At 36.5% G+C, this 26,979-nt stretch overlaps 1 protein-coding gene across 4 annotated transcripts in view; it reads left to right on the top strand.

Moving 5' to 3' along the window:
* GMDS (GDP-mannose 4,6-dehydratase) overlaps positions 1–26,979 on the top strand; it is a 799,941-nt gene that overhangs the window by 267,331 nt on the left and 505,631 nt on the right. The window lies entirely within an intron of this gene.

Here is a 26,979-nt window from a genome sequence, read left to right as displayed (position 1 = left end):
AGTTGAGGTCCTGGGGACCTGATCAATGAATGGAACTGTCAGTTTCAATCCTGAGGAGCCATGGTAATAAAATGCCAGTTCCAAAGAAAATTGTAAACTATCACAGATCTTGAACTTTTGTGTACCTAAGGTAGTATCCCACCATTCTGACCCCATGACATCATCCACCTATTCTCTCTTCCTTTGTAAAAACACTTCACACAGTGCCTGACACATAGTAGGCAATATATAAATGCTTATTTTCTCCTTGTTCAGGAGGGACTGTGAAAACACTCCCACCCCTGCCACCTTTACCATGACTCCCAAGATGACTACATGCCCTAAATCATGGGCTAGCATAGATAGCATTTCAGGGGGAAACTTACATTTATTTTACTTAGTATTTAGAACTGTGGTGCTGATTATTGTATTGTTCTTTTTCCTGGCTAAACCACAACTCTGACATACTGTTTGACTCTGGGCAAGCACATTTTAGAGTGGACATTGACAGTCTAGGGTTCCCAGAAATGGTCAACAAGGGTGGCGAAGCCATCCAAGACCATGTCCTTTTGTGGTCCTTTTGATATCTATTAATTCTTCTAGAAAACATTAAAAGGAAGAAAGGCAGAGGGAAATTTACTAGAAGCAGATAGATGGAGAAGTAAAGACTGAGACTAAGTTATCACTATTAGGATTAATGAATAGAGCTGATAGTGATTGATATTCAGGTTGAAGGAGAGAAGTTTTAGGATGGATATGATAGCTCTTTCCAAGGTATGTAAAGTTTGTTGTATCAAAGTAGGATGACACTTATTTTGCTTGACTCTAAAGGGCATGCATAATTTCTTCCAGTGGGAAGAATTTGAAATAGTGGATAGAGTGCTAGGCCTAGAGTCAGAAAGACCTGAGTTCACATCTGACTTCAAACACTCACTAGCTGTGGGACTCTGGGCATGTCACTTAACTTCTATTTGCCTCAGTTTCCTTATCTGTAAGAGAATAATAATAGCACAAACCTCTGAGGGTTGTTGTGAGAACCAAATGAGATAATAATTGTAAAGCACTAAGCATAGTGCCTAGCACATATTAGGTCTCTATCATTGTTATTTTCATCGTTATTATTATTAATTATTTATCCTGCAGAAAGTCTTCATAAAAGGAAATCTTCCAAACTAGATCTACCTAAAAGTAGAATGTTCTTCTTGGGAAAGTATTGGTTCCTGCTCCCTGTCATCATCAAGCAAAGATTTCGGTATTGGGGGAGTGTCAGGAATATTGTAGATGGCGTTCTTATTCAGGTTCAGATTTGGCTATTTGCCTTCGAAGTACCTTCCAGCGTAGATCTGGTATTCTTTCAACCAATCATGCCTTAAGAATATTTCCAATCTGATGGAGATGTTTTGTTTCTTTTAAAATGTAATACATATGTGTTGAAGTTTAGACTATTTATCTTTCATTTCTTATTTGTATACATTGCTGGTTTCTGGCCATTTATGTCCTTAATAATGTCTTTTACTTATCTCATGTACAAGGTGCTTTGGGCTAACTACAAATTATAGTATTTTGAGATTGTGGTATTTTATGATCCAAAGCTAAATAGCTTTCTCATTGGAGTTAAATAACCTCGTGTTTCATCTTGGTTTACATATTGTACTGTACCCATTTACTTAGAGTTCAGATATTTGACAACTTAGCCTTCAAGAACACACCTGAGAATGGGAGATGAATTTTAAATGGTCTCTGGGCTAGTAACTTTCACAAAGACCATTCAATTTTCAGTAAAGTTAATTGAGAACCTATCTACATATTTTTGGTGTAAGATGAGGTTTCTCAGTTTAAAGACAACTTTGGTTGTCTTTTGGTGTCCTTTTGGTATCTGTTAATTCTTCCCCCAAAAAAGCTAGTTAAAAGGAAGAAATGCAGAGGGATGTTTGCTAGGAGCAGATAGATGGAGAGTTAAAAACTGAGAATAACCCATCACTATATTTGGGATGATTTAAAAAAAAAAATAAATGGGCCTACTTATATGGCACCTTAATGTTTACAAGTAGGTTGCTAGGTGGTACAGTGGAGAGAACAAGCCTGCAGTTAGGAAGAACTGAGTTCAAATTTGGTCCAGACACTTAACACAAAACTGGCCTTGTGACCTTGGGCAAGTCACTTAACCCCAATTGCCCTACCTCCTCCCCTCCAAAAAGAAAAAAAAAAAAACAAGCTTCTTCATGTACTATTTTTACACTTCTTTCTATCCTACCATAGCATCTTTTCTTTGTACCTTAGCATAGTGCCTGATACAAAGTAAACACAATAAATGTTTTTTAATTGACATTATATGGAATTTGCAATCTATTACATTCCAGGTCTTTTTCAGAAAACTGCTGTCCAACTATTCTTCTTTGTTATACTTATGAAATCAATTTCTTAAACCCAAAGTCATTCTTTATATTTATCTCTATTAAAATTTAATTTTATTAGATTCAGCTCAATGCTCTATCTTGCTATATCTTTTAAGATTGTGGGTCTGAAACAGTTTTATGTGTCCTACCTAGCTTTCTGTCACCTGCAAAATCATTAAGGATGCTGTCTATGCCTTTGTCCAAGTCACTGATAAAAGTGTTGAACAGCTCAGGGCCATTGATTAGGCCCTGATCACTCTACTAAGAGATCTCCTTCCAAGCAGTTCTGATTTAATGGTTATCTAATACATTTCTCTCTGCTTTTTCCACCATGATAATGTGGGTAATTTTGTTGAATATTTTGTTAAAATTCTAGTAAATTATATCTACAGCATATCTTTGATCTACCAATTATTAACCCCATCAAACAAAGGTAATACAGTTAGTTTGTGATGGCTTCTGTCCCATGAAGTCATGCTAAGCCTTTGCGATCAGTACTTTCTTTTTTAGAGGGTCACTATTAACAAGTTCTAGAATATTCTCAAACATCAAAATCAAACTGATTGTTTGATAGTTTGCAGATTCTGTCCTATTCCTTTGTTTGAGGATTGGGATGACATTTGCCCTACTCTTATTTTCTCCATGATCTCCGAGATCACTGACACTGGTTCAGTGAATCAGTCAGTTCTTTCATTGCCCAAAGATACAGTTTATCTGAGCCAGGTGATTTAAATTAATCAAGAACAGCTAGATCCTTTCTTCTCCTACTCTCATTTTTGTTGGGTATCAACTCCTTCTTAACTATTTTTGTCTTTTCCGGTCTAAAAGTTATTCTTCTTGGTAGAGAAAACAGATGGAAAGTAGTATTTGAGCAGCTGTACCTGCTCTCTATTTTCATTGTCCTAGCCACTCATCCCCTTGCCCCAAACAGTAGTCCCCTTGGTTCTTTCATCCCTCTCTTTTCCCACATACAACTGAAAAGCAACTATAATAACTGCCCTTTTTTGTTGTTTTTAGCTTTCTTTGCCTACCTCAGTTTATTCTGTGCTTTACCCCTCTATTCTTGCAGTACTGAGTTACACTTTTGTATTTGTCAGTGTTCCTTGTCTTTGCTTCCATTTTATTTACATGTATATTTTTTTTAAGTTTATGTTAATTAGTGACTTCCCTGTGCTCCTACTTTGGTCTCTTAGGTAACTCCTATCTTTCTCTTCATTGAATTTTTTTCCTTCCCATTCTTATTTTATACCCCTCCTAGTTTGAATTGAACCCTTTAGAAATTTGTTCTTCCAAAATTTAGGGGTATGCCTGACTTTCCTCACTGATATCACAAATTCTAAGATATACTAGTCAACTCTTTCCAAAGTTTCTCTTATTCCCCCCACTTCCAACAACAATTCCCATCCTGCTAGTTAGAATTAGATTCAGAAAATTACTCCTGTGTTTCTTCCTCCACTTTTTGAAGATTAAAATTTGTCTTAAATCCAGTCAAGAAGCTATTACATGCTCTGCTTTTTGTTTTGTTTTATTTTGGATAGAGACATATAGGGAGCAGGGAGGGATGAAAAAGAAAGGGCAAAGACAGAGACACAGAATTTTTCTCTTTCCTCTTTCTGTACAGGTGTCTGTACTTTACCCTGGTGAACAAAATGTTTCTCTCTCCACTGATCTTTGCCCAAATGTTTACTACTAGGCTTCTTCACTCTGGTTCCTAGATTTCCTGTCATACCCTTTTAATGTACTATGCTATCCTATTCTCCATAAGTAAAATATTTATCCTGTTTCTTTTTAATAAGGCATGATTATTTGAAACTATATACTAGTCATCGATTTCATCTTAGTAATTCCCAGTGATAGACATTTATGTATTCATTTTTGTTTGCTTATGTTAGGATTTCTAGTTCCTCTTCCTTGTTGCTTAAAATTGATGTTTGAGGTCGTGGATTTTGCTGTTGATTCCTTTCTTGCACTTTGTCACCTGTGAACTTTTAGGTGTCTCAATAATTGTGTTTTCGTTTTCTTTTTCCACCTACACTAATCTTTGTTATGCTTCATATATATGTATGTATGTGAGCATCCCCTCCCCTTGTCCCAGCCCTCTATGCTTTCCACTTCAAAGCTCTGCTTGCAAAGCAACCTGGAAAATACATTATTACCAATCTCTATCAATTGTACTACTGGCCAGGAATGCTTTTCATTTCTGAATTTTAAGTTGCGATCAAGAAATATAAATCTCATTCTCATGTATCCTTTTTTTTTCTTTTAGCAACTGATAATCTGTCATAACATCTTTTGCTGTCTATATTTCAAGGAAGGAAGAAAGGGAGGATTTATTAAGCACTATTAGCACTGGAAGCATAAAGAAAAGGAAAAACATTCCCTACCTTCAGGAAGTTTACATTTTAGTAGAGGAAAACTACACAAAAAGGGAGCTCAAAAGCTGGATGGGGGTGGCAATGGAGATACACTGCTGTGGTTAAAGGATGCTTTTGAAGTAAGGAAAGTCAGGAGCAGTAAAGAGCACAGCGAAGGTTACCTGGCCAAGGTCCCTTCACAAAATGAACGTTGGAGGAGGAACTGACCAATGGGAGTTGATTTTCCAGGGTAAAAACACTGTAGGAGTAATTGACTGTTCAGGGTAATGACGTCCTGGGTGCTGAAAGAAGTTCCAGGATGAACAGCACCTGAGGCTGGGCAGAACAAGGAGGGCAATGGACAGTAAAGAAGAAACCCTTTACCCATGGGGTCTTTATTTTCTTGCCCTAGACTCTGTACTCTCTAACTTTGTTTTCTAGGTTAAATTGATTTTATTTTTAGGTTATGATAGGATATATATCATTTTAGTGAGCTATTGATAAAATTATTATTTAATTTTGTCAAACCTTTTTAATTTGTAAAATAGAACATAAAATAATAAATATTTGAATGATCTCTATTTTAATTTAGAGGGGTAAAAGACATAAGAAAACTGACTTTGTGGGCATTTCTTTAACAGTTACTGGAAAATTCATCTATGTTAAAACAACATTAACCAAAATGTTTTTCTAAGAGTTCCTTATAATGTGATACAAATGATATCAGTGTATATTGTTCAGAAAAATGAAAAAGTTGAGAAAGAACTGGCAAAAAGCAGTTTGGTAGCTTTTGCTGCTATTGTTTTGATTAACATCTTTCCATTTGTAATCTGGCTAAAATAGACCTTGCTATTTATGCTGCAGTTTGTAAACTGCAAAACTATTCTTTGAATGACTGCATTTGAATGATTCCTTTTAATCATTGTTCTACATGTTATTAAACCTATAATGGGGCCTAACGATGTTTTTATTAGGGCTAGGAGAGGGATAGTAGGACTCGAGTCTGCAAAAGAAAAAAGAGTAAGATATACCCAGTGAATCAGTAGTGAGAGTGGGTGCTTGGGAAAAAAAAGCTGACACCTTTTGAGTTTGAGGTGATGGGGACAGGGGGTCTTGCAAACTAGTATAATAAATGGAGAGCCACTTGGCCAGGCACACCAGGAGGTCCTCAAGACAAACCAGGTGGTGGCCCTTTGACCTTCCTTTAACTTTTCAGCTTTCTGCTTTTGATGGACATATGAGACTTATCAGACTCTATGACTGATGTGAATTGATCTGAAAGGTAGACCTTATAAGTTACTCTATGATAACTAACTTATAGCAAGTTCATAAAATTCACTGAGCAATAGTAAGAGAACTTCAATATTTGTCTTGTTTAGTTAAATAAAAATAAAGTACCATTTAAAACACTGATGAATTTAAAAGCTGCAATTTTTAAATTCATACAGGATGGGCAACTTAAATATAACAACCTGGGAAGTCATCCTATTTACAGAGAGTTGGGTTTTTTCGTTTGTTTGTTTGTTATTTAATTAAATATATTTTCTGGTTAGGGCTAAATAAAGCCACATCCATTTCTGCCCTCTTGGAGGTTACCTATTCTAGACAGACTTGAGCATAAAGAATGTATTTCACATTGCTAGGGAGCATCAGGGTCTGACAATTATATCTGTGAATTATGTCTTTATTAATTCTGAATCATTTTTTCCCTTACTGTGTTTTTGATCCAAGATCTTTCTTCCTCAGGTAGTTTGTTAGATCCTTCCTTGGCTAATCAGTGCATTGTAAAGTTTGGTTAGTGCTTTACTTTTATCATTCTTGGAACTATCTTTATAAGTGGGAGGAAGAGACATTTCCATTCTTTGTGAGTGTGTTCCAGGTCCTGAGCATTTTTATCACTAATTAGTGGAAGAGAAAAAATCAACAATTATTCCAGTAAATAAATATAGTTCAGGTGTCCTAATTTCTTATTCAATAATGCCAGGTTTTTTTTTCTTTTACTGTAATCTCATTTTAGCCAAGGGATCTGCAATTTATGGCTCAATATTACATCATATCTAGGCATTTATTTATTCCCTAAGTGAGCCTTAAAATAAAAAGTAATTCACAATTTGTTTAATAAAGTTCTATGTGCCTTCCAAAATGGCTTCTGAATACAGAAATATTTTGTACTCTTTAGAGTAAGAATGTTAAAAAGAAGTGGAAAAAATGGAATTATTTGGCATTGGGATGGATCATTTCCTCTTTAAGAACCACCTCCTGTTCCTTAAGAAGCATTTTACAAGCCTTTCCACATACTGTGGTAGTAATAACCACCCAGGATGCCAAATGGCTGGTATTTGACCAGTTTAAGTTGGACTTCCATTTATGTTAGTTTCTTTTGGCCAAGTTGAGAGGCAGAATAGAGTTATGCAATGGTAAATAGCACCACATTTGGATCAGAAGCCCCAGATCTGAGTCCATCCTCTGAAACTGACCAGCCCTCAACTTTTCTGAACTTCAATTTCCTCATATGTGAAATGGGGATAATACACCACCCCACCTACAGGGTTACTATGAAGAAAGCATTTTCTACATTATAAGATTGTCTATAGAAGTATGAGGCCAACCTTTTCCCCTTTCTCCTATCCTTCTCCCCCTAGCTCCTTGAACCAAAGAGATTGGAACCCATTGAAGGTAGAGATCATAGAGTCATGGAGTAGGAACTGGAAGGTCCTTTAAAGGTTATTTAGTCTAACACTCTAATTTTATCAGTGAAGAACTAGAAATGGTAGAAGGGATCGAACAGCTGATTGATAGATAATTTTAAATTACACTGAACTAAAGCATAGTTGGAAGGGTAGATTATTTTCTCTTTCACCTGTAATTATTTTAAAATTTTTTTATCTTTTCCACTTTCTTGAAAGGTAGATATTCTTTTTATTTTTTTACATCTGACTTCAGATAAATCTTTGTATTATTATAAGTAGTGGTGAAATCTGTGACTCTTAAAAATGACTAGGAGCAGAGGAGATGTACAATATTGATCAAGTCAGTTATCCATGATTTAACATGTCTATTTTCCCTCATGCATGCATCTGGGTATTCTTATATGGCCTCTCAATTGACCACTTTAGGATTCTCTGTAGTTAAAGTCTGTGGTTTGAGAAGTTTGCCAACTCCAGCTTTAGTCTATAGTAGTCTGCTGAGCAAGGCTTGACTTTAAAAAAAATTTCTGTCAATATTTGATATTGAATTGTTCTTTTGAAACCCAGTAAATAAAGTAATAAAAGCACCTTTTACTGGTATTCTTATATATGAAGTTATAATTTTTCTTCAACAATTTTTCATTGACATTAAGCTGTACAAATGTTATTTATGTTTTATAGTTAAGATCTTTTTTATTTTTATAGTTATGTTAAACATTTAGAATCATCAAGTTAGCTGTGAGTTTATATATATATGTACATATATAAATATAATGAATTAATCTTAATGAGTCAGTCAATCTAGAGCATAGAAAAAAAAGATAGAGTATTGGTAATTATTTTAGAAAAATGAACTGCTTGTCAAAAGAAGTCACCAAATGATCTTACATAGGATAAGGTCTCTGAATGTATTTTAAGTTAACCTTTTATGAAAAATCATTTTCACAGAACTTTACAGGAACACATTTGTTGAATATAATAAGGTGAAATTATGCACATTAAGAAGGTCCATCCAGCAATGAAGGAGAAATAGAAAAATAAAGGGAGATGATGGTAGAAGAACAAAAGGAAGGTGTTTTGTTTGTTTGTTTTTTCAAGAAATTAACTCAATGGTAAAACAGTATCACTTGTATTTTTAACTGATTAAGGAAAATGTCAGCTCCTTTGCATATTTGTTTATAAATATGACTTATTGAAGTGTGCAGAGTTAATTGGAGTCTATTAAGTCCAAATCTAATATTACTTGTTTAAGGTTATACAACTAGAAGTAGCAGAGCCATGAACTCAATGGACTCTAGTTGAAGTCTCAAAGTTAGGTCTCTTGATTCCATCATAACAAGGGTTCTTATTACTCCCTCATATTGTACCAGATTCTCCAATTTCCACTTTTTTTTTTCACATCATTGATCTCTCTCTTTACTGGTTCTTCTCCCTTCACAAGTGCTTAGAACTTGTGAAGTTCTATTATCCCATTCCTATAAGCAGCAGTGACCACCACCCACAAATCCTGATAACACCTTAAGCTATCGTCCTTTCTTGTCTCCTATTCATCCCTCAATTTCTAGAAAGAATAATTTGCATATAATATCTCCACTTCTTCAATAGTAAACATACTTCAAACCCTTAGAGTCTGTCTTCCATGCCCTCTACTTTTTTGAATGTACTACCTGCCTTAAACTCAGTATGTCAAAAACTAATTTATCATTGTCCTTCCCACTCCCATTATCCGTGAAAAAAGCACAATTCCCCATTTCTTTGGTGGTACTACCATCTTCCCAGTCACCTTGACTCAGAATCTTGAAAATATCTCTGGCCCTTCCATCCCCTGTTGCCCAACATTTAATTAGGTACCATATCTCATTGCTTTTCACCCATACTATTAGAATAGTCCTGTAACTAGTCTGCCTTTCTTAAGACTCTTTAGCTCTTATCCTCCCTTCACAATCTGTATAATATTCCTAATCAAAAAATAATATAATTTTTTAAACTGCTTATAGGATAAAGTACAAGCTCTAAAGTACAATTAAAGTACTAGCCTGGCATTTAAAAGTCTCACCCCCCACCAGACTCTGACCTACATTTTCAGTGTTATTACCTTCTGTTCATTATGCATTCTAAAGCAGTCCAACAAAACTTATTCCCAATCCTTATTCTGGCGTCTTTTCCTCAGGATGTTTATGTAGATCCCCACTACCTAGAATATATTCATTCCACACCTTCTTTTGAAATCCTTTACTTCCCACAGGGCTCAGATCAGATCTGGCTCTTCCATGAAGCCTTCCATGGCTTCCCCTTGCTGACAGTGGTCTCTCCTGAGAGAACAAATGATGTAGTGGATAGAGTTTTGAATTTGAATTTAGGAAGGCCTGGATTCAGATCCTGCCTTAGACACTAGCGGCTAAGGGATTCCATACAAATCATTTCACTTTTCTTTTGTTCTTCGTCTCTAAAATGAGGGAACTGTACTTAATAACCTCTGAGATCCCTCTGGATTTAGGATCTTATCACATAATTTTTTTGTAATTCTTTGTCCATATATCTCTATTGTCCTTATCACATTCTAAAATAAGTAATAATTATGTGTACATATATGTATATATGTGTATATATACATATACCCTTATTAGATTAAAATTTTTATGGAAGTAAGGATTACATTGTTTTTCATTTTTATATCTATATATATCTCTAGCATGGTGCCTTGTTACATAGGTAGGCACATAACAAATGTTTGTTCCATTGAATTAAATTACAGATATGAATGTATGTAAATTACAGATAGGAATTTTATGACAGTGTTTCCTAAGTACTTTGTTTATGATAATCAGCATTATCACTTTAAAGGAGTATTTTTTTTTTTGCTTTTTTTCTGGAGGGGCAGTTGGGGTTTAGTGACTTGCCCAAGGTCACATGGCTAGTAAGTGTAAAGTGTCTGAGGCTGGATTTGAACTTAGGTCCTCCTGAGTCCAGGGCCCATGCTCTATTCACTGTGCCACCTAGCTGCCCCTAGAGGAGTCTCCTTTTAATGTTATGAGTTAACTTTGGTAACACTCAAGAACATTTGCTATTTAATGATATATATTTTTTTTATGCCATTCACAATGTATATGCATTTTAAAATGGAGGCAATATGGTTACATTCCATTATGTAACAAAATTGGCATTTAAAAAACTACTTGGTCTTTTTAAAAGAAAAGTAGATTTTACCATATATCTGGTCATTTGTATTTAGATTGTACCCACGATCTAATGCCTAAATAGTTTTGGTTTTCCTAAGTATAAGCAGATTTTAGGTTGGACGGATCATTACGTTCACTTGGAACTCCTCGTAGGGTAGATTTCCCTTTGTGTAAGCTGGTTCTTTAACATAATTTGGATTTGGTTTATCTGAGTTCCAAGTTATTTGACTATAATTTATAATCCTTCCTTTCTTTTGAAGGGATGTTCTTAATACCCAGTCATAATAAAAAAAGAAAGTAGCTCAAAATGAATTCTTTTAAGAATCGTTCCTTTCTCCTGTAAGTCAATTTGATGAAAACTTTATGACTCTTCCATTTTAGAGTACATCATTCAGTGTTTTATATCAATGTTTTGTTATTTTATTCACTTTTACAAATATTACTTTTATTATGGGTGATGGTTTTTTCTTCCATTTCTCTTTTCTTTGAAAACTATTTAAAGTATATTCATTTCACTTATTTAATATTAGAACATTGTTTTCATTTTATTATCCTAATCAGTGTGAAGAGCTAGCTAGGTAGTATAGTGGATAGAATGCCAGGCCTCTGGAGTCAGGAAGACCTGAGTTCAAAATTGACCTCAGTTCAAAATTGACCTCAGACACTTGCTAGCTGTGTTACCCTGGGCAAATAACTTAACCCTGTTTGCCTCAGTTTCCTCATCTGCAAAATGAAATGGAGAAGGAAATGAAAAACCACTTTGATATCTTTACGAAGAAAACCCCAAATGGGGTCACAAAGAGGTGGTCATAACTGAATAACAAATCAGTGTGAAGGAAGATTCTGAAAACATAATAAAATCATTTCTTGGCACCTAGTGTATCACTAACAAAACACTCATAATTCAATGATAACTTCTGTGCCAGAAATTCAATAAAAGGTATACACACACACACACCTATTGTAATAGACACCATTTATATAGTGTTTTAAGGTGTGCAAAGTGCTATATATTATTGCATTTGATCTTTGAAATGGTGTGGATTGGTCATGTAAGGAGAATGGGCAGGTCTGAGTGGTATTTTGCCATCCTTGAGATATTAGAAGATCAGGAGGCTTGAAGAGGTCAGATTCATTTCCTGAGTCCATACAGGTGGGAATAGCAGAGCTGGGGATTGACATAGCTCCTCTGACTTCAAAAATCCAGTGCTTATTCTCTTCTGAAATTATCTAGGAATCAATAGGCAATAATCTCATAACATAAGAAGGCATGAAAGAATTATAATCAGTGGTGGAGGGGTCACCTCTGCCAGTGACATCAAAGATCCTTCAAAGTATCACTGAAGCTCATGAACTAGCATGTTGCATGTAGCTGGCAGATATAAAGGAATAAGCCACATATTCTTATGGGAGTTTTCCACATCTGCCATTTTCATTTAAAGTTTGTTTTTCATATTCTGGTTCATGTATCTTTTTTTTTTCTTTTTTACAAAAAGAAATCAAGGGGATTTTTTTATACTTCATTTTAATTTCTTTTAAAAGTTCATTCTTTTCCTTCTTGACTGTGTATTTTGCTAAACCTATCATCCATTCAACAATGTTTTTACATGTGTTACATGTATTATTTCACCCTCAATTGCTAGAAAAGTATTAAGTACTAGAAATACCCACAACTAATCTCTGTGGGAAACATTTACTTATTCACACATATATCCAGTTTTAGCATCCCATCTTTTTCTTCTTCAGATTAAACAAAAGGTCATTTGCTGTTGTATTATCAATTTAATGGCACTGAGGCAGTGGCCTCTTCCTATAGAGATTATCCTACTTCATACCCTGGAGCCCTGGGTGATTGTAAGAGGGAATCTGAATTTAGGTCTATGCTGCCTCAGTTCATAGGAATAGGGTACCTGTGATATGGGGATTACCAGAACAGCTCTTCTGTCATGCAAGTGCAAAGGGTTTAAGCAGATTTCTGTACCATCTCCCAGTGTATGGTATATTGTAATTAATTGTCTCCCTTAATTCAATATCAAACTTGAGATGCGCAATCATTTAAAGGTTAAAGCTGTTTGCATTGAATTATTCCTTTCCAAGAAACCAACAACTCACTCTCTCTCCCTTTCTCTCTGTCACTCCCCCCCCCCCCCCCCCCCCCCCCACACGCACAGTTGAAGGTAACTATAGAATTAGGAATGGTCCAGTTTAATGTTTGTTCCTTATCACCTAACTTGAACCTTGATTTAAAAAAGAAGATTTTATTGCTGTCTTTCACTTTTTGTCATTTGAATTTTTTCTAGTATAACTGCCCCTTTCCAGAGAATTAAAAAAAAAAGACAAAAAAGTTATCAATACATTGCAAAAATCTGACATTATATGTGCTGTTGCACACCAGTATATCTCTCCCCCATCTTCAAACCTCAGTAAAGGAGGAGGGTAATTAATTGTTTTAAAGTATCTCTTTTGGGGCCAAGCTTGTTCTTTGTATTTTCTTAACATTCAGTTTTAATTGTCTTGTGGTTATATTTTTCATTTACATTGTTGTAATTGATGAGTATATATTTTTTTCTGGTCTTGATTACATCCTTTTGCTCTGATTCATATGTCTTCCCATTCTTCTCTGTAGTCATTTTTTTCAATATTCCTTGCAGCACAGTATATCCCATTATATTAATTTACCACAGTTGGTTTAAGTTATTCCCTAGTCAGTGATTTCCAGCTTGTTGCTACCATGAAAAGTACTTCCAAGAATATTTTGTGCCTGGCACATAGTAGGCTCTTAATAAATATTTATTGATTAAATGATTGATTCTTGGGTAAATATACTTTTCACCGACTTCCTTGGGGTTAGCAGTTAAACTTCTGGGCCAAAGGGTATGCCCCTTAGTTACTTTATTTGCATAATTCCAAATTGCTTTCTAGAATGTTTTACTAATTCACAACTCCACCAACAATGCATTAGTGTGGTTATCTCACACAAGTGCTCTAGTTATTTGTTATCTTTGCCAATTTGTTGGGTGTAGAGTGAAAGCTTAGAATTTTTTTTATTTTCATTTATCTTATTACTTAGTGATTTAAAGTATTTTCCTATGATTATTAATAATTTTCAATTCTCTTGAGAACTGTTTGTTCTTACTTTTGACCACTTCTCTATTGGAGAATGAGCCACAGATTTTTAAGCCCCTCACTTAAGTGTCTAATTGAACCTTTGATCTTTTGGAGAAAGTGATCTTGATTTAAGGTTGGATTCTGTCTCATGATTAGCAGCAAATGGCCCATGGAGCTCATTTGTCTTTACTCAGTATGTGTATATAGGCATGTGGGCATTTTTTTCCCTCAGATCATTGACAACTTGGGAGGTCCCTGGGACAGCTAATTTAATATTTTAATTTTCTTAAATGAGCTATATTTAGCCTGTTTGCTGTTGGTCAGCTGTTGTTTTTCTTTCCATACACTAGTCACCCTGGTTCATTCTTTTCAGTTGTACTGTTACGATTTAGGTTCAGTAGGTGAAGAGGATCAGCATTTGGCTCCTTGGAGTGGCTGGTTATAAATAGACCGGAAAATAGCAACAAGCTGGGCTGCTGCTTCACTAATGGCCCTTTTCAAATACTTAAAAGCAAATGATTCATCAAATAAGGATCACTAAAAGCAGAAACCTGCCAATTTGTAGAATTTGACTCCTCCTAATCAGAGCAAGGCAACAGGATGTTGAGTTCCTGCTCTGCACCTGATTAAAGCCAAATGCAGGGGGAACAGCTGGGAGAAGGAGGAAGCTTCAGGCTCTGCTCAGTTGGGGGTACACTGGCTGAAGAGAATGTGAAGGGGAAAAAAAATGACCCAAACCCTCTGCATTTGTTGTCCTCTTTCCCAGACTTTCTGAGTAGATAAGCACGTATTCTCTCTCAAATCTGACTTTTTAAAAGAAGTGCTTAATTCAGCATGTAGGGAGAAAATAACTGTGAGCTATTAGCCTGTACAAAATTTATTCAGTATTACAGTTGGATCTCCTGTAATTTTGTGATATTTGTAATTCAGTTAAGTTTAGCTCACTTGTCTCTTGAAGCATGTTTCAGTGATCAATTTCTCTTGTCGGCCTTCCTTTAATAAACTTAAAGGAGCAATACCTAAACTGATGATAATTTCCAATAAAGAGCTTTGAAAGATTTTAAGATCTTGCTTTAATAATAACCATATATGGTATACTGGAACTAACAATGTTTAAAAGGTGTCTGATATGGGAAGCAATGCGAATATTTGTTCTATAATTTATTAGGAGGCTTTAAATGATTATTTTAAACTTTTTTTTCTCTTTTAGATGGTTATACAGTTCATAGCCAAAATATGATCTTTTTCAAAATTATTGCCTTAAACCAATTTTCTTGTCATTCCCTAAGCATTCATAATTAAATTGTATGAGTAGAAACCCCAAATTAAGGATATTAAATAAAATATTCTGACTTTTTTTTAAAGTATATTATTTGGTGAAAATTTTTATCTTTAAAAATGGCCAAATATATACATTTTCTAATTTTTCTCCTTACTTAGTATTTTTATATGTGTGAAATGTGTGCTGATTTGGTATCTGGTACCATGATATGACTGGCTTTGGGGAATTCCTGATAAAGAAAGACCTTTTACTGAAGCAACTCAATTCTAACTTGTACTCTTAGGGAGTTGTTTAGGGCCCAAAGAATTTTACACAACAGACAGCCTCTGAATGTACATGTGTATATACACATGTCCAAGGCAGGACTAGGTGTCTCAGTGGATAGAACACTGAGCCTGGACATTGGAAGACCTGAGTTCAAATTTGGCCTTAGACTCTTACTAGTCATATGATTCTGGGCAAGTCATTTAACCTCTGTTTGCATTAATCCACCGAAGAAGGAAATGACAGACCACCCTACTATCTTTGCCAAGAAAACACCATGGACATTATTAACGTGCTATTGTCCACAAAGAGTCAGACACAATTCAACAACATCAACAACATCTAACATGCAAAATAAACCTTAAACAAACTTTCCTATCTGCAAGGCCTATTTTATTTTTTATTCAGTATGACAAGCTATGTCTCTACAGTTAGTCTATCAACAACTTTTATTAAGAGCTTACTGTGTTCCAGGCAAATGCTTAAATGTAATACTTAGAACATAAAACACTGGGGATAGAAAGGTGAAAACAAGCAGTTCAAATTCTCAAAGTGCTCACCTGAAGGGTGAGATGTGTAAATAACTAGGTATGTACAAGATATTTTCAGAGGAGATGGAAGATAATCTTAAATGGGGAGGCAGCAGCAGCTGGAGGAATCAGGAAAGGATGCCTGCAGAAGATAAAATTGGAGCTGACTCTTGAAGGAAGCCTCTTAAGAGAAGGAGCTGGGGGAGAAAAGCATTCTAGACATTTAGACATGGGGATTCCAAGAGCATTCAAATTCATGGAGATAGGAGATGGAGTCAGATTGATCAAGTGCCAAGTTTTTGTTGGGGGGTCCTATTTTTTAGAAAAATGCATTCACAGAAACACAGAATACTTTTTAGCTCTAAAAGGCTATGGGATTCTTAGATCACATAGAGACTGAAGGGAGGTGGTTGACCACTGATAAAAGCTAACTAACAACGAAGTTGTCAAAGGCCCTGGGTCTGTGGCAAGATTTTGATTTTAAGAGATTTGCGATGAGTTTCCTGCATTTATTCCTGGGGTTGGAACAAGTACTACAACTAAATGAAACAAAAAAGTCAGAATGTTAGAATTTGAAGAGACCTCAGAGGTCATTTAGCATAAATCCCTCATTTTACAGATGAGGAAACTGAAGCCTTTAGAGGCTCAGACACTTGGTGAAAATCACAGCTGATTAGCTGCAGAAAAGAAGGTGAAGCTCCAGTCTCTGTAGTTCATTGCCTTTTGTACTAACCGCCTATGCTGATGAGCTTAGATACTGCCCTTACCACTACCATTATCACCCTTGACATACATAAGTTATTTCCTTTGATACTTACAGCTTTGTGTAGTAGATACAATTTCAGCATTTAGTAAGTACCTACCAGGTGGCAAGTCTTGAGCAAAATCTACCCTAAAGGAGTTATATTTCAGTGGAGGAGTCAGCATACCCATAGGGAGGGATATGTAAAATGGCAGAAAGCAGATGCAGAGTAAGTTGGGATGGAGGGGATAGGGCTAGGAGGATCAGGAACGTCCTCATGCACAAAGAGGTACTTTAATTGAGTCTTTAAGGAAACTAGGGATTCCAGGAGACAGGATTAAAAGGAAGAACATTCCAGGCAGTGGACTAGCCAATGCAGAAGCATGGAGATAGAAAGTGGATTGTTGTGTGTGTGTGTGTGTGTGTGTGTGTCTAGAAGGAAGAAGGCTAGTTTGCCTGGACTACAGAGTATGTTTAGGGGAGTATGGGGCAGCTAGGTGGCACAGTAGGTAGAGTGACAGATCTGAAGTCAGAAAAAATCATCTTCATGAGTTCAAATATGGCCTCAGACACTATGTGACCCTTACAAGTCACTTAAGCCTGTTTGTGTCAGTTTACTTATCTGTAAAATGAGCTGGAGAAGGAAAGGGCAAACCATGCCAGTATTTTTTCCCAAGGAGATCCTAAATGGGGTCACAAAAAGTTGTACACGACTGAGAAGACTGAATAACATCACCCTTAATGATCCCATTTGGGATTTTCTTGGCAAAGATTCTGGAGTGGTTTTTGTCATTTCCTTCTCCAGTTCATTTTACAGAAGAGGAAACTGAGGCAAACAGGAGTAAGTGACTCACACAGGGTCACACAACTAGCAAGCGTCTGAGGTCAGATTTGAACTCAAGTCTTAAACTGTTCTGAATCCTTTATTACCAACTGCCTACTAAACATTTTGAAATGGATATCCAATAGAAATCTCAAGCTCGTTATATTCAAAGAAGAATTCATTGTCTTTCCCTCCAAACACTCTTCTTCCAAACTTCTCTATTACCGTAAAGGTCTCTATTCTTTTTCAAAAGACCCAAGGTTACAACCTTGGTGTCACTCACCCTACACATCCAGTCAGTTGCCAGTTCTTAACATTTTTACTTTTACAATATTTTCCATGTGCATCTCCTCCTTTCCACTATCATGGTTACCATATCAATCCAATCCCTCACTGTTGTAGCTGAACTGGTTGTCCTCTTAGACTCTAATGTTCTTTCTCATCATCTTTGCCTCTTGGATCTTGCTTTCTTTAAGATTCAACCCAAATACCACCTTCTGCATGAGGATCTTCACAGCCTCCCCAATTACTAATTGTCTCCCTTTACAGATTATCTTCCATCTATTCTATCTATATCTCATATATATCTGGTTTCTACCCCTTTAGACAAGTTCCTTAAGATAGTAGATTGTTTTTACCCTCTTTAAGCACCCTGGGCTTATCACTGTACCTGACTTGTTGATTGATTTTGGAGGGTGTAGTTCACTTGAATGATAAGCTCAGGAGCTAGATTTCAGAGTTTTAGAAGACAATGAGAGAAGTAAAGGAAGTTTTTCCAAAGAATTTGACTTGGAAAAGATGGATACATAAGGGGAATATAGTGAGTGGGATTCATAATTTCTAGTGAAGGTTCTTTAAAGGTAGAAGTCTTGCATTTGTAAATAACAAGAAAAGAACCAGGAAATAGAGAGGGATAAAAAAGGAGCAATGGATCAAGATTTGGAGACTGAGGCAAAAGACTCAAATTCCCACTCTGCCATGTCACATTGGAAGTCCTTCATGTTTCTTTCCAGTTCTAACTCCTATGAAGATAAGAAAAAGTCGATAATAGTGGGGATAATCTGCTAGAGAAGATGGGATGAAATGGGATGGAATTAAGGGTACATGTAGAGGGATAGACTTTGGCAATTTTCTCAATAATTTATGAGTCTGTGTTCTCAGCTGTTAAATTGGGGGTGGGTCTTGGGGATTGTGGGGGGGGTTCTATGAGAGACTTGAAGAGAGAGAAAGGAGTTCTAGAGGGGGCGGAGTCAAGGTGGTGGAGTAGAAACAGGGCTCCACTGGGCTCCAGCTCCCACCACCTCCAATTCATATAAAAGGTGACTCTGAACAAACTTTGGAGCTACAGAACCCACAAAATGACACAGAGAAGCTAACCTCCCACTGAGGACAATATGACAGGCTGGCAGAAGCAGCCAGCACAGCTTTCTGGGAGGAGACCCCAGCCAGTGAGAGCCAGAGGTTTTAGCCCCAGAGCAGGCCTGACCAGCTGCTGGCTGGAGGGACTTCAGATCACTAGCAGCTGTGGCAGTTTCCAGAATTATCAACCCATAGATGCTAAGGACAAAGTGAGAGGTCAGTGCAGTGTGGGCTTTGGCATCCAGTAGTAGGGAGTGTGTCGGTGTTTATCCCCTGGAGGGAGAAGCCACTGAGACGCTGCGGCCCTGCAGCCTCTGCCATGTGAAAGCTTCAGCTCCTGGCCTGCAGACTGTAGGGGGACTAAGAGACCAGTCTGAGGGGTAATTGTTCTTACTTTATTCTGCTTGGATCTGGATTGTGGTCTAGGGTAGAGGTCCTGGGGTGTGTGACCAGCTTGCCAGAGCATGTGGAGGCTTCAGAAAAGGCACCCAACTAATACCTTCAGCAGCTGAGAAAACCCCAGTGTTTGTTACGAAGCTCCCCTGTCTGGTAGCAGAGTCCTAGTATGGCAAAAAGCCCGAAAGTCAACAGGAGTAAACAAGGGAAGCAAAGAAAACAGAGGAATCCAACATTAGACTCCTATTTTGGGGACAAAAAAGATCAAAGCATGGAACAGGAGGAAGACAGTGAAGACAGAACTCCTGCACCAAAAGCTTACAAGAAAAATATGAGCTGGTTACAGGCCATAGAGGTGCTTAAAAAGGATTTTGAAAACCAAATAAGAGAAGTAGAGGAAAAATTGGGAAGAGAAATGAGAATGATGCAAGAAAATTATGAAATGAGAGTCAACAACCTGACTGAAGAAAATAACACCTTAAAAAATAGACTAACTTAAATGGCAAAAGAGTCTCAAAAAGGCAATGAGGAGAAGAATGCCTTAAAAAGCAGAATTTGCCAGGTGGAAAAAGAATCTCAAAAGCTCACTGAAGAGAATAATTCCTTCAGAATTAGATTAGAGCAAATGGAAGCTAGTGACTTTATGAGAAATCAAGATACTATTAAACAGATCCAAACAAATGAAAAAATAGATGGCAATGTGAAATATCTTATTGGAAAAACCACTAACCTGTAAAATAGATCCAGGAGAGTAATTTAAAAATTATTGGACTACCTGAAAGCCATGATCAAAAAAAGAACCTAGAGGGGCGGCTAGGTGGTGCAGTGAGTAAAGCACTGGCCCCGGAGTCAGGAGGATGACATTTAACACCCACACACAAAAAAAAGTAACCATGTAACCTTGGGCAAGTTACTTAACCCCAATTGCCCTCCAAAAGGCAAATAAAATAAAATAAGATAAAATAAAATAGAACCTAGAAATCATCCTTCAAGAAATTCTTAAGGAAAATTGCCCTGATGTTTTAGAACCAAAGGGCAAAATAGAGGTTGAAAGAATCCACCAATCACCTCTTGAAAAAGATCTGAAAAAGAAAACTCCAAGGAATATTATAGCCAGGTTTTGGAATTCCCAGATCAAGGAGAAAATATTACAAGCAGCCAGGAAGAAACAATTTGAATATTGTGGAAACACAATCAGAATAACACAGGATCTGTCAGCTTCTTCACTGAGGGATTGAAGGGCTTGGAATATGATATTCTGGAGGACAAAGGAGCTGGGATTAAAACCAAGAATTACCTACCCAGCAAAACCGAGTATCATGCTTCAGGGGAAAATATGGTCATTCAATGGAATAGAGGACGTTAAAGCATTCTTGATGAAAAAACCAGAATTGAATTGACAATTTGACATGACTAGAAGCAAGAGAAGCATGAGAAGGTAAACAGGCAAAAGAAATCATAAGAAACTTATCAAAGTTGAACTGTTTATATCCTTACATGGAAAAATGATAATTGTAACTTATGAAACTTTTCTCAGTATGAGAATAATTGAAGGGATTAGAAATGTGTGTGTATGTACATATATATATATACATATATAAATCTATATAGAAGGGTATATGGGCATATGAATACATATATAAATGTGTGTATATATGTGTACAGGTATACATAGATAGAGGGCACAGGACCAGTTTAATGGGGAGGGATGATATTTAAAAGGTGAAATTTAGAGGTGAGAGAGGAATATAATGAAAGGAGATAGGGAGAGACAGATTGGGGTAAACTATCTCATATAGAAGAGGTAAGGGAAAATATAGAAGAGGTAAGGAAAAACAAAGGAGGGGAACAACAGGAAGTCAAAAGGGAATGTGTCAACCTTATTCTCATTGAATTTGGCTTAGGGAGGGAATGACATACACACTAAATACGGTATCTCACCCTACAGGAGAGTAGAGGGGAAGGGGATGAGAGGGGGGATGATGGAAGGGAGGGTAATCTAGGGGGGAGGGAAGTTGGAAGCACACACTTTTGAAAAGGGATAGGATCAAGGTATAGAATAGAACAAGTGGGAGGTGGGATAGGAGGGAGGGAAATTTAGTCAGTCTTTTACAATATATCTACTATGGAAATGTTTTGCATAGCTGCACATGTACAACCTATATTGAATTGGTTATCTTCCCAGTAAGGGTGGGTGACAAGGAAGGAAGGAAATGAATCTGTAATTCAAACTTTTAATGTGAAATGTTTAATATATATACTATTATCAATATTATTTTACATGTAACTGGGAAATAAGATATAAAGGCACTGGGGCATAGAGATCCACCATGCCCTACTGGAGAGTTGGAGGGGATATGGGAGAAGATATGGGAGAGAGCAGATTGGAGGAGGGGATATCCAGTGGGATCGCTATTTTGGGGTGGTGGGTAGGGGAAAACCAGGGAGAAAATTTGTAACTCAATATATTGTGGAAATGAATGATGTAAACTAGAAGTTAATAAAGCATTTTATAAAAAAGAAAGAAAAGAATTCTAGAATGGTCATCATGGAGAATATAGAGATCTATTGGAGAAGAAGGAAAATATTGCTTGGTTATAGTAAGAACTAAGTTGTGATTAGATAACATAAATTTGTAGTGGACTCAATCACCATATTTGTGTGACTTCCTCTTACTGTTCAGAATAATCCAGCATCAGAGTTTGGCATGGCATGATTGCTGACTGGACAAGGTAATAGTAATAATTATAATGATAGGTTTGCAAAGCATTAAATCAACAAGGACTTCAAGAGTGCAAGATAGTATAGAATTGAACAGGCTAAATAAAAGGTTGTTATTAGAGAAGAAAGTGTAGCCACAATAGTGGGGATAACTTGGGAAAATATTGAAGGGTGGAGGAATTCGAAATCAGAGAGAGGACAAAGAACAGGTTGGGGAGGAGTAAAGCGTCAGAAGAAATGTTGTAATAGATTATTATCCCCAGTGTATGAATGAGCAAAACAGATGCTCAGTGACTTATATTTACATGAGAGATATAAAGTGTTGGCGGTAGAATTCAAGTCCAACTCCTACCCAAATCTAAGTACAGCTCTACTATCCCATGTTAATTGTACCCAAGTATATGATTTAATTCTTATTTTGAATTTGATGTATAATTAGAAAGGAATGTGGTGGCCCAGAGAACATTCTTGCCTCAGGTGCACTGGGGTGAGGGAAACATGGTGGCATAATGGATAGCCTCATCATGGATATAGTCTTACTGATTAAGGATAGTCCTTCAAATATTTGGACTGTGATATATTAAGAATTTGGAAGAAAGGTGGGCATTGGGAGAGAGGTACCATGGCAACAGGACTCCAAGATTGGTGCCTGAGAAGTGTTTTCGTTTACCTTTAGAGAACTTTGAAGATGAGATGTGAGCGGCTGTACAGGAAAGAAGGATGCTCCTCTCCCCACCTACACTCACCCCCCTATTATTTACTGCTTTTGGGTAGTGTTGTTTGCCCCACAGGTCTATCCTATTTTATCTTTTCCGATATTTCAAATTTTGTATTAGTAATGTTAGGGACAGCTCTTTGGAAAAGGGGATCGAGTGCTGGGCCTGGAGTCAGGAGGACTGTTCTTTGTGAGTTCAAATAAGGCCTCAGACACTTCCTAGCTATGTGACTTTGGGCAAGTCATTTAATCCTGTTTGCCTTAGTTACCTTATCTGTAAAATGGTCTGGAGAAGGAAATGGAAAACCACTCCAGTGTCTTTGCCAAGAAAATTCCAGATGGGTCACAAAGAGACATGACTGAATATGACTTAACAATAACAAAATTTAGTAGTTATGAAATAGTGTGGTATATAAAGAGCTGCCATGAGAGTCAGAAAGATCTGAATTCAAGTTTTTACTTCCAATATATACTGACTTTGTAATTATGGGCCACTCTAATATTGCAATTTGGGGCAAAAATGTTCATCTGCCTTGGGAGAAGAAATTTCTCAATGATAGCTTTCTGTTCTGATGAAAGGTGAAAAAAATAGCACATTAGTGGGCAATTTGTATTTCAAGGACTTAGGGCTTAACTATGGGACTTTCAAATATTCACTGTTTTCTTCTTCAGTCAGTATTGGATGTATATGTGCAAGAGAGAGAGAGAGACAGAGAGAGAATGAGGAGTCAAGGGAGCATAGCACAAATTATGTATGACAGACTGTGTGTTCACTGATGGTTCTACAAAGATAAAATACAGTCCTTGGCTTCTAGGTAAGGCAGATAAGTCAACAGCCATTTCTGCTTTGTGACTGGTACTGTGCTAAGTACTGTGGACATTAAATATAAATAGAAAGAAAGAAGTCTCTGCTCTTATATGTGATAGTTTCTTAAATTTCATTGAGCTATGATTAACGAAAGGGTGTGAGCGAGGTTAGGTTTGTGGGATGATCCTTGATCCCAACTGTATTCCCTACCTCCAGAATAAAGGGAAGGGGTACAGCATGCACAGGCCAAGAAGGGCTATTTCCTCAAGTCATTAGCTCTCTAAAGTCTATCCATTTGACGTTGGTTTGGATTAAGAATCTATTCTCATAAAATGAAATTACTTCATGGGAGAATTATTTTTGCTACATGTTAATATATATTACTTTATGTAGATCAGCACTCATTCTGAGAAGTGGGTATTTTAATTTGGGCCAAGGAAGAAAGATGAACAATTTCAGAGGTGGAGAGTAGGCATGGGCAGTGACTTGAGACAGCCAATATGAGTGCTACACTTGAGAAAGTTTTCTCTACTACCCCTTCTGGGATGAGAAGGGCAGTGGTGGAAAGAAAGTTTTATTTTATAAAAATGCAGAATTGAATGGAAATTCATGCTGCCCTTTCCTGCTCCACCTGGGATGCTGCTCTATCAAACATCCTTTTTCTCTTTGCTTCAGTATTAAAAAACTTTTCTCTCAGCTCTACCACTTGAAGTCACTGTCATATCTTTATCCTTTCTCACCATGCTTCTTGAATGGCTAGTTTATATTTATTGCCACTCCTCCTCCAGCCACTCACTGACCAACTCCACTATTATAAAATTGTGAGTATGTGCTATTTTCCCCAGTAGGATGTCAGCTTCTTCAGAGTAGGAACTTTTTAGTTCTGTTTTTGTTTTTGTATTGCCCAGCTCTTAGCAGAGTGCCTGGAATGTGCACGGTGGACCTATGATATTTACTCATTGAGTAAATGTATCTGGCTTAATTACTTAATGGAAAATTCTCTCTCAAAGACCTAATTATTGACTTCCTCCTCGTTGTCAAATACAAACTCCAGGTGACCTCTCTTTTTTTTTTTTCTGTGTGTGACACCATTTTATTAGTCATTCAGGCTCTGTAATTCTGACAAGGGAACAGGGTAGAGTTCCATTATTGGGGTAGATATGAGACAGTTGTTGGGGAAGGAAGAGGGATGAAAAATTCTAAAGGCAGTTGCTTGTTCAGGTTAGAACCAGTTCTTGATCATGTAGGGATTTACCCATATGCAGAATCTGTATTTCAAAAAAAAAATGGGGAGAAGATAAATATGTGACCTGTTATGAAATATTAAAAAAAACTTTTTAAAGTTATACTTTCCCATGTGAAAACAGAAACCTTAATCCTACTCTATTGTATCATAAATCAAACTTTTACATAGTTTTTTCCCCATGAAACCATTTGAATAAAATAAATTCTTAGTAGTATTGTTAGCCTGGTTTTTTATGGATTTTTGTCAGAGGGGGAAAGGCAAGCAATTGGGGTTAAGTGACTTGCCCAGGTAATAAATGTTTCAAGTATCTGAGACTGGATTTGAAATTTTTTTCTTTTAAATAATTATTCACATATAGTGTTTTATTATTTAATAAAGATAATACAATGTAAAAAGAACTACATTAATAATCATTATATATATTATTTCACACCAATAAGAACCTCTTGAATTAAGACAATATAATTATCTAAGGATTAAGACAAAAACAATAATTTTTCAAACTCTATCACTCCTTATTCCTTTATAGTAATCATAGGCATTAGAGAAGTTTAAAGATGAAAGTTTAATGGAAAATTACTGAGTAGAAAGTAACTGGCTAACTAGATAGTTCAGGAAAGTTATTTGTAGGCCTCCAACAACTTAATCTATGGGGGTAGTGACTAAGTGGTTTTTGGGGATTGGATTTTATTTTTACCAGACCTATGATGTTATTTGTGTAAGAGAACTTCTGAAAGAGCCTTTCTTTATGTTTGATGATGAGTCTTTGCTCCCTAATTTGGTCTTAGACAATCTCCTAAATGCCCTGAGAGGTTCAGTGACTTGGCCAAAGTCATTCAATAAGTATGTGCCTGAGGCAGGATTTCTGTCTCAGTTTTCTTGACTGAGTCTAGCTCTCTCTTCACTACTCCACCCTCTCTCTTGAATAAGTTAATAGAATTCCCAAAAGCTCTGTCTAGGTCAGTTTTCCACTCCTCTATTATGAAGACATGGACCAGTCACAGTGGTGACTTTTGTGTCTAAGGACTTGACCGAACCTGAGATGGTAATGAATGTACTTGGGTCCAGTGCCTGTAAACTAGGTACTGTGAAGAATCTCTGGGCAGAATTTGTAAGAGCAATGATTTTACCAACATGTTGAAGTCAGACCTAGCCCCTCTGGCAATAGTAGGAATAAACAAGAATTTAAACTTCATTAAGATACTTTCCTTGGAATTCATCTAAAATACTTAATTTTGCTATAAAAAAATCATTGTTAAGAAACAACATTCTCTTTGTGAAAGGGTAATTTCTGTGAGAGTACATAAGAATAAAACACAATCAAAACACTGTGTTCTCACTTATGTCTTTATACCATAATATATACCTGAGTTTACACATGCATTAAAAGGTGGCACACCTGAGTGTTAATTTTATTTTACATTTGAGACATTTCATTGCAGAGCAAAGCATGTAAATGAAATAACTGTTATTAATCAAACATATAATTCTAAGCCGTTGGACAGATAAATTGCTCCTAAAAAGAGAAAAGATAAATGGTTTTGCTAATTCATTTCCTGACGTGTAGGAAAGTTATGTCTTAAGCTAGAATTCTTTTTTTTTTTTGGAGGGCAGTTGGGTTTAAGTAACTTGCCCAAGGTCACGCGGCTAGCTTTTTGTTTTTTTTTTTGTGTGTGAGTGTCTGAGGTGGTATCTGAACTCAGGTCCTCCTGACTCCAGGGTCAGCACTCTACTCACTGCACCACCTAGCCGCCCTTAAGCTAGAATTCTTAATGGAGCTATTTGACAGTAGCCAGAAACATCAGTTTCATTAAATTTTCTTTTTTTTTTCATGGAAGTGCAAATCTATTGTGTACAACTTGCTCTTCCTTTTAAATATATAATAAAGATATCATGTAACTTTTTTACTTTTTTTCCCTTACCTCTCTCCTGTAGAGGACTTGAACCAACTTGAGATTGCAATATTCACAGCAACATGAGCACTATAAAAATACTTGCATGGTGCTTAAATGAAAAACATAGCAGACTCTCCATATAGAAGATAGAAGCAAAATGTTTATTCATACATCAGAAAACCAAATCCATCATAGCAACATAGAAGTTAATGCACCACAAGGTAGCAGAGTGCCACACCATCTTTTAGATTCCCCACAAAGCAACAGATATTTACTCACAAGTCTATCTGTTTGCCTTGGAAGCCTTCTCTTCTCCCAACTATCTAGCTTTCTCTGACTCCCAGCTTCCTGTGGGATCTGCTCTACCCTTTAGTAAACTCCTCCCACCACAGGCTCCATGTGATTACATTCATATAGGAGGCAGATTATATTTTCAAAAAAGGGAAGGTCTTCAAATTACCTTAGGCTTATTAAGGGGCAGGGAAGATCTTCAAA

The sequence above is a fragment of the Petaurus breviceps genome, unplaced genomic scaffold (genome assembly GCF_028583685.1).
Source record: "Petaurus breviceps papuanus isolate PSGF00001 unplaced genomic scaffold, PetGlider_PUasm1.0 582, whole genome shotgun sequence".
NCBI lineage: Eukaryota > Metazoa > Chordata > Mammalia > Diprotodontia > Petauridae > Petaurus > Petaurus breviceps.
The sequence above is the reverse complement of the archived record's forward strand: the minus strand, read 5'-3'. Positions and strand labels throughout refer to the sequence as shown.